Source organism: Scatophagus argus, chromosome 21 (assembly GCF_020382885.2).
Source record: "Scatophagus argus isolate fScaArg1 chromosome 21, fScaArg1.pri, whole genome shotgun sequence".
NCBI lineage: Eukaryota > Metazoa > Chordata > Actinopteri > Scatophagidae > Scatophagus > Scatophagus argus.
The window spans coordinates 17,100,914-17,113,485 of NC_058513.1; the positions used below are offsets into that span (position 1 = coordinate 17,100,914).

Sequence of the window (12,572 nt, forward strand, 5' to 3'; positions counted from 1 at the left end):
ACACAGTTTGTGCATGTGTGTATGAGGTGTGTGTGTGTGTGTGTGTGTGTGTGTGTGTGTGTGTGTGTGTGCACGTGCACTCTGCAGCAGCTATGTCAGCAGCGGTCCTGTAGCACCAGGTGAGATTTATGAGGTGTTAAGAATGCTTGCCTCCAGTCCAGCGAGGGGAGATCCCACCTCCTCGCCGGCCCCTGCCTAACACCCCGCCTGGCTGCTAGTTAAAGACACACAGAGGTACTCATAGACACACACTCACACGTCTGCTTATGTATGCCCATACGTGCACATCAACCCCTGGACCTGAAAGTGTGAGTCTAATGTCTGCACCATCCCTGCTTGGAAAGACTAACTTCCTGGAGCTGAAGACGCCTTCTAAAATATCCCCTTTATGCAGTCCCACTCCAGCCCGCAGCGGCTTTCTGTCCTCTTTGTCCGACCAAAGAGCAGGGACATGTTGTCCTGCGAGGACCTCTCTGATGGAAAAGCTTGGCATGGAAGGTCACTGCTGGAACCAGCGACAAGGCAACACGTTTCACAGCTTTTACAAGCATCATGACTCACCGAGACCTTTCGCTTTAAAGGCTGACACTGAAGATGCTCTCCTTCCAGACACAAAGTATAGAGTTGCATTTTCTGTTGCAGCTGCTAAATATTGCATGGACCGAGTGAGCATGTAAACACACACGTATATATTTTGGTCCTGGTCCTGCCATCAGCTCAGCAAAGGGAAGCTGTGTGGCTTGTGAGCTGGCACCTCCTCACTGTTCACTGCTGATAGAACATATTTTGTGTATCATGTCAGAATCGAGTCAATCAACTGAGGGACCAAGTGACTAAAGCGCTAGAGGACAACCTCTGTTTGTGTCATGTTCAGTTCAACACACAACACATTATACTGTACTGCTTGTACCAATGAATCTGCTATCTGTGCTGAAGGAACACCTACTCACGTCCCAGACCAAAAACTACATTTTGAGTTCAGTCCATTCATTTGCCCCTGAACATTTCCTTTTAGTTATATTACATTCATGCAGAAATTTGGTTTGCGAAAAAAAAAAATCCAGATACAAAATGCTTTTATTAGAATTCTTAAAGGGTTTCGACCTGTGTTATTGTTAACAAACCACAGGATCGCTTTGCTTTTTCCTCGCAGTAGCAACCACCACCAACTCAGGACAGAGCGGGAGATTATTCATTCATTCGGTCAATAATGGAGACATGAAAGCAGACAGAAACGCTGCCAGGCTGGCAGCCTGACGCGATCACCAGTCAGCCTTCTGTTTCCCAAGAGATTTCATGCCCCGTGGCTGACAAATCTGCACAGTGAAGCGAGTTTTATTAGAAACCAGTTAAAAAGCAGGTGGTGTCATTAATCAGTCATTACAACAACAATCAACATTAACTTCATGGCGATACGTAAAACTTGTCTATTGTCTATGTAGTTCAAGATCGTGCACGACATCGTCAGATCGTGTACGACATCGTCAGATCGTGTACGACAACAAATCTGTGATATTACGGTGAAATGATCACCTGTGGCCACAGCGGCACTCACATCACTCACTCCAGTATCACCTGCATCCAGTTCCCACAAGCAGCAGTTAAACCTGTGACTCACACCAGGTCCCTTCGGTCCAGTTTGAGCTCCCGACCATTAAGACCTTTCTCACCAAGCGCCCGTCCAAACCGCTCTGGGAGTTATTCTGTCTCACTGTGTCCGGGCTGCCATGCATTATCTCCCTCTGCTGCTTCCCTTAATGCTGCAGGGACTTAGGGCAGGATTAAACCACAATTATGCGCTTCCTCATTCTCTCCAGCTGTGCGGGAAGAGGAGAGGAGAGGAGACAACAGGACTATGGGAGGCACCGGAAGCAAAAGCCGACTGATGAAGATTCTTTGCACAGAGTCTGAGAAACAGAAATTAAATGAAAGCCGGCATATGGTGCTCCGTCACCTCAGCTATCACGTGGTTACTTCAATTTCCTGTCCTTTCCACAGAGGAGAATCCTTTTACTTAAAGCCAGTTCTGTCATTAATGACCATTCAAACCTGACAATACATTAAGACAAGTGTGAGGCAACACTCAAACATACGTCACCTCAAAACGGTAAACGAGAAAGCACTAAAAGAGCAAAAAAGAAACTGAAAAGGATGCACGTCTGCTCAGTTTAACTTCTGTTGCTTACTGTTAGCAGATCAGAGAAAGCCTGAGCTCTACATGCACACATTCATAAGTCAAATGGCAGAGTTATTGCTGTAGCCTACATGCATTAGTGATGCAATAATCACATTCAGCTCAACTGACAGAAGTGAAACTGGCACATTTACATCTCTAACCACAAAACAAGCGGAAAAGCATACAGCATTCAAGACTGAGTTTTAGTCATCAAAAATCATCAAGCTTCTGTCGGGAAGCAGCATGCAGCAGAAAAAGATTTCATATCCATCACCTTTAAAGTGGACACAGTAAACAAGGAGCGAAGGTTTGTAAAGCTGAGGGGAGCTGCAGATGAAGGTCATCATTCTCTGTGGGTTCATCAGTGCCGACAACCTCTCCCTCACTGTCACACTGTCTTTGTCATTACAGACATAATATACATCATAATATAAACATAAATTACAGCCACTTTAAGGCCCCGAATGTGACTTGTGATGTCTCAGGTTCAAGTCGGACCAGGAACGTCATTTCTCCTGATTTCTTGTTATTTCCCTCTACAGTAAACTCAAAAAAAGAGATAAAATGCTTTAAAAACATAAAGAAAAAACTTTATGGAGCCTGACAGGCTAAACAGGGAGAAAAAAAAGTCAATAAAGCACTTCACGGTGCTGAATAAGCTTATATTGCTGCGTGTGCAGGAAGAATCACACAAGGTGACCCAGATGAGTGTGACAACATTTATATGAATCTTTCATCTAAATTGTGACAGCTGAACTTCAGACGACACTGAAACTTTAAAAGTTTTCAGAGCGGCTCTTGTGGGGAGCGTGTCACCCGTGCATCCAGAGGACCTTACACTCTCATCCTACTGGTTATAAGATACAGAACGGTGAGCGTTCAAGGCCGGACGACAGAGAGGGCACATGTGGAAAATAATGGCCGTACGTGATTATCGAGCGAACACGGTGGGAGACATCCAGACGACATAATGAACCGTCATACAGTGCTGAGTGCAACAGTGCTGAGTCCAGGCCCTGCTGAGTCTGTGATGTGTAAACACACACACTAAACATGCATGAACAAACATGAACCAAACACATGGGGAGATGGGCAGAACATGACCTACCAGTCATACTGGGTGTGTTTGCGAGGGGTTAATGATTTCCCCGGGCCTCCTGCGTCGTGTGGTCCTCCTTGTCTCCGCCCTGGAAGACATAAAAAGAGGATTGTTAGGGTGCGTGAGCAGCTGAGGGTGGAGGGAGGGAGGCAGAGGAGGGAGGGATACAGCATATAGAAAACAAACAAGGCCATACAGTACAAAGGCCAGCGAGGACAGCCACCCCTCCTCCCCGTGAAATACGCCTTTCCCTTCTCTCCTCACTCCTACTTTTGTCTGTCTTCTGCAGACTTTCCTCCCCTCTCGCCTTCATCTTAGCCTGAAGACAACTTGTTTTTCGTTCCCTCTTTCCTTAACTGTTTATTTATATAACTTAATTGTTATATTGCTGTAATGTTATATTTGTCTGCCTCTTTCCGTTTCTTCCTTTTGTTGCCCTTGTCTTTATTCCTCTTCCTCTCCGTTTATGTCTTCCCTTCCTTCTCCCTCTCTCTCTCTCTCTCTGTGAAAACTAAACTCTATCCTCAGAAGCCATGGCCTGCTTACCTCACGGACAGACATGAAAGCCAAACACTCATCCGCGGGCCTGCGTCACAGTCATGCTATAATGGCTGCAGAAAGCTCGTGTTGCTGGTTTTAATGTCTGCATTGAATCAGCCATCTTTAGGTCCAGACTTTGAGGTTTACTAACCCGTCCTCTCAGACGAGGAGCCAGTGCAGCTAGCTGTGCTAACGTCAACTGTGAACTGCCAGGCTTCCAACATTACAGCAGATTTATTCTGAAAGCGAAAAGAGAAAAATTATGTCAAAACTGATTCTGGCGTCTTGACGTGTTTAGCCTAGCTTAGCGTTTAGACTGGACAGCGGGGAAACAGCATGACTGTTCATTGTAAAAAAATAAATACATTTTAGAAAATGCACCTAACAACCTAATCTTATTAATAAGATTAGGATCACTAAAGGAATTGTAGTACATGTTAATTAGTGAGCTCTTAGAACAATTAGACAACAATTAAAACCACTCAATGGCTAATTTCTTTTACTGCTGTCAAAAAAAGAACCTTTTGTAACATCGGTGCTGATTTTAACTAACAAAAATGAACACTGCACGAAAACAGGAAGTGACAGACCTCAGCTTCATGCAAAACAGCAGTGATAGTGAGCTGACGGACAGACATGTCAGCGTACGTTCTGCTTCAGTAGGCCTTTTGACCTTTTAGTTCCTATTTGTCAACCGCAAAATAAAAATCTGACTGTGCACATCTTTGAATGCATCTGTTACCTGGTGAGGTTTCTTAGAAAATGTACGGCTTCATACGAGAAAATAAAACTAAAGGTGTAGAGCAGAAAACATGGACTGAATGAACGAGTGGAAATGCAAAGTAATGTGATAAAATCTGTCAAAATGAGAAAGAAGATGGGAAGAAAAAATGTCTGAACTGGAAAGTGTTTTGACACAGGAAATGAAAGAGGAAGCTGCTGTGTTTTTATGGCCCCCTCGGACAGGAAGTGCAGGAACTAATGCATCTGCATGTGTGTCTCTGGCTTGTACATGTGGATGTGTGAAATTAGGAAGCTTCTCTGTGCAGTACTTATTTGGCAATGTAGAAGTTATCCTGTCATAACTAACTCTGGTATTAAAAAGGGACTGTTTGGTTGTTTTATTCTAACATTGGATTTTCACTTGATTTTGTGGTGGCATTTTAGGTATTTGGATGAAATATCTGGAAACAACTCGTAAGTGAAGCTTGATTTTTCAAGAATTTTATTCAATAGATTAAAAAAACATAACAGCTTGTCCCTTTAAAAAACATATATAGCTTCCCAATTTAAATTAGATAAATTAGATTAAATTAGTTTCTTAATGTGACAAATGCATCCTAACCTAAGCTCCACTTATTATCTTCTTTGGAGCTTTCCAATGAACAAATGTGCTAAGGAAGACTACGACAGGAAGTCAAAGGTTCAGAGAGAACTCAGATACTCCATAAGATGTTCTACATCCTGACAAAAACTATATAGACAAAAGTATTGGGACACCTGGCCTGGCTCACAATCTCCGTTCCAGTTCATCCCAAAGGTGTTGGATGGGGTTGAGGTCAGGGCTCTGTGTGGGCCAGTCAAGTTCTTCCACACCAAACTCATCCAACCATGTCTTTATGGAGCTTTGCTTTGTGCACTGGGGCACAGTCATGCTGGAATAGAAAAGGGCCTTCAACAAACTGTTGCCACAAAGTTGGAAGCATAGCATTGTCCAAAATGTCTTGGTATGCTGAAGCATTAAGATTTCCCTTCACTGGAAGTCAGGGGCCGAGAACAAACCCTGAGGAACAGCCTCAACCCAATACTTGTGTCTATACAGTCTACAGATCTGATATACTGTGACGATCACCTATTCTGAGTGTGCACTTAATGATGTACATGGAAAATGTGATGAAAAAGACAAAAAAACATAAGGATGGATTGCAGCACTGCAGCGAGTTGAGAGCTCGGGTGTCTGGAAGAAGGCGAGCTTCAAAGTCAAGTCTTTTCATTTTGCTAACCCCTCCAAGCACTGCTATCGCTGCTGCCAGTGCGGCCTTTTCACCATCCTGCCGACATGAATGGCTCCCTTTGTTGCAGTGAAACTCCACTGGCAAGTCTCTAATTAGCTGGAGGGCTCTTCCCCTGCAGTCCTGCATGGGCGAAAAGGACAGGGCACAAGGAGGGAGGGAGCTCACTGCGAGGGGCCAACCTGAATGGAGAGGCAGTCATACGATGTCCTCCTGCTGCAGCTGAAACTAACTAATTTGTTCTGAGAAGTGAGGAGGGAAAAAAAAGAGTGTGTATGTGTGTGTGAGAATGAATTTCTCCAGGCTGGAATCTAACAGGTGGTTAACCAGCACTGGGTTGTCAAAAACCAGTATGAATCCTCCAGTTGGTATTCACACTGAATTGCTGGGGAGTGGCTGGCCTACAAAAATGTAACACCTATTCTGCCTGTCAACAGCTGACGATTGGCTCAGTGTCTTATTTATGATCGTTGGTCACGTGACCTGAGTTTAAAGGGGCACGCCACCAGTTTCACACATGAAAGGTCAGTTTTTCCGAGATGGAAACAGTCTGTGGCTCCGAGGGGATAATATGGAAAAAATAAAAAACAACCGTCAGTCGGGACATGCTGAGTTAGACTTGGAGCTTAACATATCTGAAAGAAAATATTCCTCAGACAGAAACCATCTAATGAAAAATGCATTGTGGGAAATGTAGGATTCATGAGTGAACCTTGCTAAGGACTAAATGTCATCTCAGGCTCTGGTGCTTCGGTTTTGACAATTTTTTTGCTGAAGTATCTCTGTCCATTCTACAATCTGTATCAATAATGCAACTTTCAGATTATTCTTACATGACCTCAGCGTATGGATCACGATGGCCTCCCTGTGTTCTGCATGTTTGCTGATGGGGGTAATATGTCAAGTTAGATTTCAGTAGCCTTCGTGTGGCATGTGATCACATGCTTGTTCTATATTTGCACTAACTGGGTAGCCATCTTATATAAACTGTCTGATTGAATACTGGTACAGCATCAGAAAGTACAGCGCAGTATATGAGGCAGGTGTAGCAAGGGTCATGCAGTACATTTAATAAAAACGTTCAGGGTACATCGCATCGCCAATTACTTGCTCTTTTCCTTGCACCGAACATGAATTTGTTTTTTGTATTTTTTTAATCTAGACTCAAAATTATGAAAATTCGTGAGCGACAAACACACCTTCGTTTAAACATCACCTGATGCCAACATCTGTGGAGGCAGCTACGCCAGATGTCAGATCTAAAGAGGCACCTTCCTATTTACTGTTGGCAAAGTGAAAACAGGTGCTGCGAGTTCATAATACGAGGCTGTGAGGTAGCAAAGGCTAATGAACAAAGATTCATTATCAATATTGCATAAAGTGCAAGGTTGACTCTCAGCTACTGAAGATCACAAATCTGAGAAGACAATGAAGTTGTTGTATTAGACAAGAAAATGTACTCTTAGTATTTGTTCATGTGGATTCATTAGTGCTTAAAGACATACACATGGTTCTTGACCAATCAAAAAGAAAAAAAGAGCAGCCTCTTAATGGGAATTTCAAATTATCTGATTGTTCTGAATTAGCCTTAAAAGCCTGGAAATGTTTCAGAAAAAAGGGGGGCTTTCATAAGATCCATCAAAGGCTCAGTCTCATGTTCACCATGACTGATGGTTTGATGCCTATCTGACCGAGTCTGCCCTCCAGATCCCTCCAGCACCACCACATCTTTACATTTTCAAAGAGAGACTATAAAACCTCCCTTGTAAATCCAGTTTATTAAGTTTTAACGCGACTGCCTGCAAGCTCTCGTTTAAACAAATTATGGGATTATCGTGTAAGTACTTCAGAGACTGTTGTGCAACATATTTGTCCTGCTATTTTTCAATCCACCAATGAATACAATAATTAGTTGGTTCAAATCAAAAGGCAGAGCTGTTTTCTTGACATTGAAGCATATGCATCAGTTGTAAGCCTTGTGGCGACTTAAAAGTTCTACATTTCCCTAGAAGTAACTTTGATGCGGGCTGTAAGAGAGGATATGTGCTTCCCCAGCTGTCTAAAAAACACCAAAGTGAAAGCACCACCATCATGATCTCACAAGGAAGTCTAAAACAGAAGCAGAGTCTTCCCACTTTAGAGGACACTCAACTGAAAACATCTTGAGGGTGAATTCTGTGAGTGGGCCCCAAGTTCACCACTACATACCCCCTCTGTGGTGGCATATGCAAGGCTTTGAAGTACAGTCAGGGAGGAGTGTGGGGAATTCACTGGCCTGTCAGGACTATGAATGATGGATGGAATAAATCAGAGCCTGCCTGGCTGTTCTGCCTCCAGGGAGACGGTCTAATGATGATGCAGACCGAGCCGTGCAAGGCTAAACATCGCAAGTCATAAAGAGCTCTGCAAAGTGTCATCTCAAAATACAAAGGCCTCAATTACACCTCCAATTTCAGCAAAAGGGATCACAATCAACCATCAGACAGGCAGGCAGCTGTAGTTGCCTCCAGAAATACTTTGACATGCTCGCATAATAGCTCAGTGTTTTTAAATGGGATGGTCTTGTGAAGTCAGAGCTGAAGATGATTGTAAGTGAAGTATACACTGCAATGGTTTTGATCAACCCGTTATCTAGTGGAGGGAAATCATGTAATTTCTGCAAAAATGCCGGCCAAGATTCCACTCTGCGTGAAGGATATTCTTGTGGCTTGTCTGTGAGAAAGAGCTCAAAACCAATCTGTAGAGTCTTGGTACAAAGCAGATCCCCTGTTAAATGGCTTTGCCAAGTTCACATGGAAACAGGGCTCCTTAGCTCCTTTTCCGCCACTGAAATTGCAGGCCCGGGGGTGCACCAGGCCTTAGTTGACCCCCCACTGGGCCTAAGAATCAGGGTTGTTTTTTAAATGTAAAATATTTTTGAGATGTTCTTTTTTTTTCGTTTTTTCTCAGTTGGAAACAGAGATAAAAAGGCTGGAAATTAGCATTTCTGAGATCAGTGTTCTTTGCCCTCACTGTGCGTACAGAAGGTGGTCGGAGTCTGCTGTGTAACGCGTGGATTTCTGTGAATCTGTTGTGAGTTTGCTGATGTCCATGTGTTTAAGGCTATTATGTAGGTTTTTTTGACTACATATCATTTTGTATTGGGCTGAGACTGCTGCCAAAAAAAAACCCCACACTGGGAGTGTGGCTGAACGCTTCCAGAGCCCACACTGACAGAGGACTGAGGCTGCCGCTGCTGACATGCTGCTTTTGCTGGGAAGAAGTGAAGACAACGTTCAAGAAGACTTTAACCACAACAATTTTCAGTGAAGGACACAGTTTGCGTGAGAGAAGAGAAAAATGAAAAATGAAAAATGAAACACAAAACACAAGTACTGTGAGCGCCAAAGTGCACCACCTAAAAGCAATAAAAGTACAAAGACATCTCTAGTTTTTAACAACGAATGAATCTGAATCTGATAGTAATCTTTGAATGAACTGCAGATTAGACTGACTGTCTGCTGTCACTCGTGTATCTCTCGCATGAGAGTCCTTTAGCGCAACATGCAAACTTAAGTAAGTCAGTGCTGATCAAAATGGACCTCGTCGCCGAGTTTCCCCACACGAGCAGACACATGTTCAAGCGTGACTCCTCTCAGACGAGAAGTGGCTGCTGCCAGCCCATTGTGTCATGTGTATGTGGTCTGCAATGCGAGTCACTGAAGGCATCATCGTGGTAGAACCGCGACATGATGGACATTGCATGACAGCGGTACATACGCGTAAACATGTCTTTTTTGGGAAACTGCATTGGCCATATGGAACTGATGTGAGTTAGGGACAAAACATTTTCATGCTACTTTGGCCGTCGTTCAAAACAAAAACATGTTCTGGGTCTGAGCGCATTTTTTTCACCCTGTAAATGAAACTTATGATGCAGCCTTTAACATCAGGAATCAGTTCTCATGCCATGTGCGCTCACTGTAACTGTGGATAAAACCGTTTATTCACACACAGATGGACAGGGTGTCTCCTGCATGGAGGAATTGTTGGCGTCCTCCAGAGATGTTTTAGCCAGCATCAAAAGGATAAGAACTGAAAATAATGATAGCAATTCAAATCCACTCCAAATGTCTTAAAAAGCAATTTAGCAAACAACCTGAACGGCTTGAATGCACCGCTGTGAAGTTGGTGCTAATGGGAGAGGGGATTTCCTGTGACCTCTCACTAAATAAAAGCCATATTTCAGGTTAAACTCTTAAAAACGCTGCCCAGCAGGGCTACGACTAATTTTCATTTTGTGACTGGCCTGATGAGTGATGGATTTTGTTGGTCCCTAAATGTCAGAAATTGATGAAAAACGCAGGTCACTGTGTCCCAAAGCCCACGGTGAAGTCCTCAAATGTTTTGTTTTTTTTTGTTCACAACCAAAAGATATTCAGCTTACTGTGATAAGTAAATAAAGAAATCTGAAAATATTTGCATTCAACAAGCTCGAATCAGGATTTTGACTTTATTTTCTTACTCAAACTGATGAATCAGTTATCAAAACAGTTGGCGACCGTTGCAGCTCTAAAGTGTCCTTTTGTGTCATGTGCTACCTCCTCCTGCAGACACACACACAAGCTACAGGAAATGTCCTCTAGCCACCATCTGCATGTCAGTTCATTCAGGTTGGGGCCGAGGGGAAGGCGGGGGCACGTTCATAGTGTCACACCAAGGGCGGGCGTTTTTGTGCCCGTGAAGGACTGTATTCTCTATACGAGCAGTCATAAAATGCACGGAGGAGGAGGAGGAGGAGGAGGAGGGCAGCAATAAGGGGAGAGATGACGAAGATGGACACAGAGACTGAAAGACCAGACACAAGGCTTCGTTGATGAGAGGCCGCACAGCTGGATGTTACAAGGAGACAAAAGGGGGGGTGGGCAATGAGAGGACCATGATAAAGAGGGAGAACACAATGCAACAGGGCTTGTCAAAATGAAAATTTACTGTGGGCCAAGCTGCAAATAGCTCTGCTCCGTGCCCTTCACACTGTATTTATGAAGTATGTGTCGAGAGATGCAGGAAGAGGAAAGAGGAAGGAAGCCACGGAGCTCTAGAAATCTTTATCTGCACATGGACATTTTTTTTATTTTATTTTTTTACTGCCAAGGGTTTGTAATCAATGTTATCTTTACTAACTATCAAACACGACACCACTCCATTTTTACAAACTAGAAATATGTTTATGACCCAACAATGAGCTCCGGTCCACATGATCCCGGAAGGAGAAAGGAAGGAGGAAGCTCAACAGGTGCATGACAACAGCTGGGTCCCACCAAAGCTCAGGACGCACATTAAATCACTGTGGCCTCAGAGCCACAGCCCAGAACAGAAGCTATCATCGTGGAGGCTAAATGCGATTAGTGTCCGGCGGTAATCTAGGGCCTATTCATTCCTGCTTAGGGTGGGTGACACATTTGATTCAGAGGATTAGTCCACCTCTCCTCACAGTGCAGGGGAGGGGAAATCAAAGGACCCACATTGGGGGAGCAGTGAGAAAAGGAAGGAAGGAACTGCGAGGCAGAAGAGGAAAGAATATCAAAGAAACAGAAAGGGGAGCAGGAGCCATGAGCCCAACACTCTTCCATAATTAAAGCAGACAGTTCCTTTGTGCAGCCATGTCATTAACATAACCCAGAACACTGCAGGGGCCATGGGTGCACTGTGTTCTGTAGTTAGTGCCTTCAGAACACACGTGACGAGAGGCCGTAAGACATGAGGAGCCGTCTCGTGCTGCAGATTCTACCACATTCAGGTGCACCAGATTCACCAGACAGATAAGTCATCAGCCTTATAGTGGCAGAAGTTCTATTTTAAGTTCTATTAAACATGGAGAGGAGGAAGAAGGAGGAGAAGGAGAACAAACGCAGCACACGGGTTCAGACAAGCTAAATCTTAACCTGTCCTGTCTACAGGTTAGCCAATCAGCAGCGCAGAAAAGAGCATTTATACAGTCCAGTACCACCTCAGAGAAAATAAGTTCCTGTGGCATTAAACAACATTTTAAGAGTCCCAACTTTAATGACTTTAATTTCATGATTTTCTAATTAACCTTTAAAACGCAGCTTTGCCCTCAGCGTGTTAATTTAAATTGAATTATAAATTGTCCCAAGCAATGAAAAACTCACCACAGCAATCACTTTCGTGTCCACAAATAAGCCAATTTAGTACACAGCCAGGCATGCATACACACACAGAGACACACACTCTGCCACTGACAATTGAGCAACCTCCCCAAAACTGCTTTAAGACCACAATAAGAGACATTTGGGAGTTACCAGTTGAGATCAGTCACACACAAGCTGCCACACGAAACACTGAGAAACCACGTGACGCACCACATGTGGTTATGAATATGTTATCTAGGACTCAGTATCTGTCTCTGGCCCATCTGCAACCGCTTTTGCTGCTCGATCTCGGCTTTTGTTTGAGGTTGAAGCTTTCCTCTTTTCCGCTGCACAAATGAAAAACAAGGAGGTGCATGCACACAGACCTGACGAGGAGATCACGTAGCACAAGTCACGATAACAAAACTCGTGTGTGTGTGTGTGTGTGTGTCTGCACACACAAACACCAGGGCTGGGAATCAAGCAGCTAACTCGTGAAACAAAACCTTTCGTTTTTTGTTTGTTTTTTTGTTCATGATGGTATCACAAAGCAGCTCTTTCTTCAGAATTATGATATCCTGCAAGACAGTCATCTGTGATACATGAGCAGCTGA

At 43.8% G+C, this 12,572-nt stretch overlaps 1 protein-coding gene across 3 annotated transcripts in view; it reads right to left on the reverse strand.

Moving 5' to 3' along the window:
- thrab (thyroid hormone receptor alpha b) overlaps positions 1 to 12,572 on the reverse strand; it is a 154,813-nt gene that overhangs the window by 60,422 nt on the left and 81,819 nt on the right. For all 3 annotated transcript variants that reach the window (XM_046377791.1, XM_046377792.1, XM_046377790.1), the window contains one exon: positions 3,285 to 3,363. The gene's annotated coding sequence lies outside the window, so the exon portion shown is untranslated. The remainder of the gene's footprint in view (positions 1 to 3,284; positions 3,364 to 12,572) is intronic.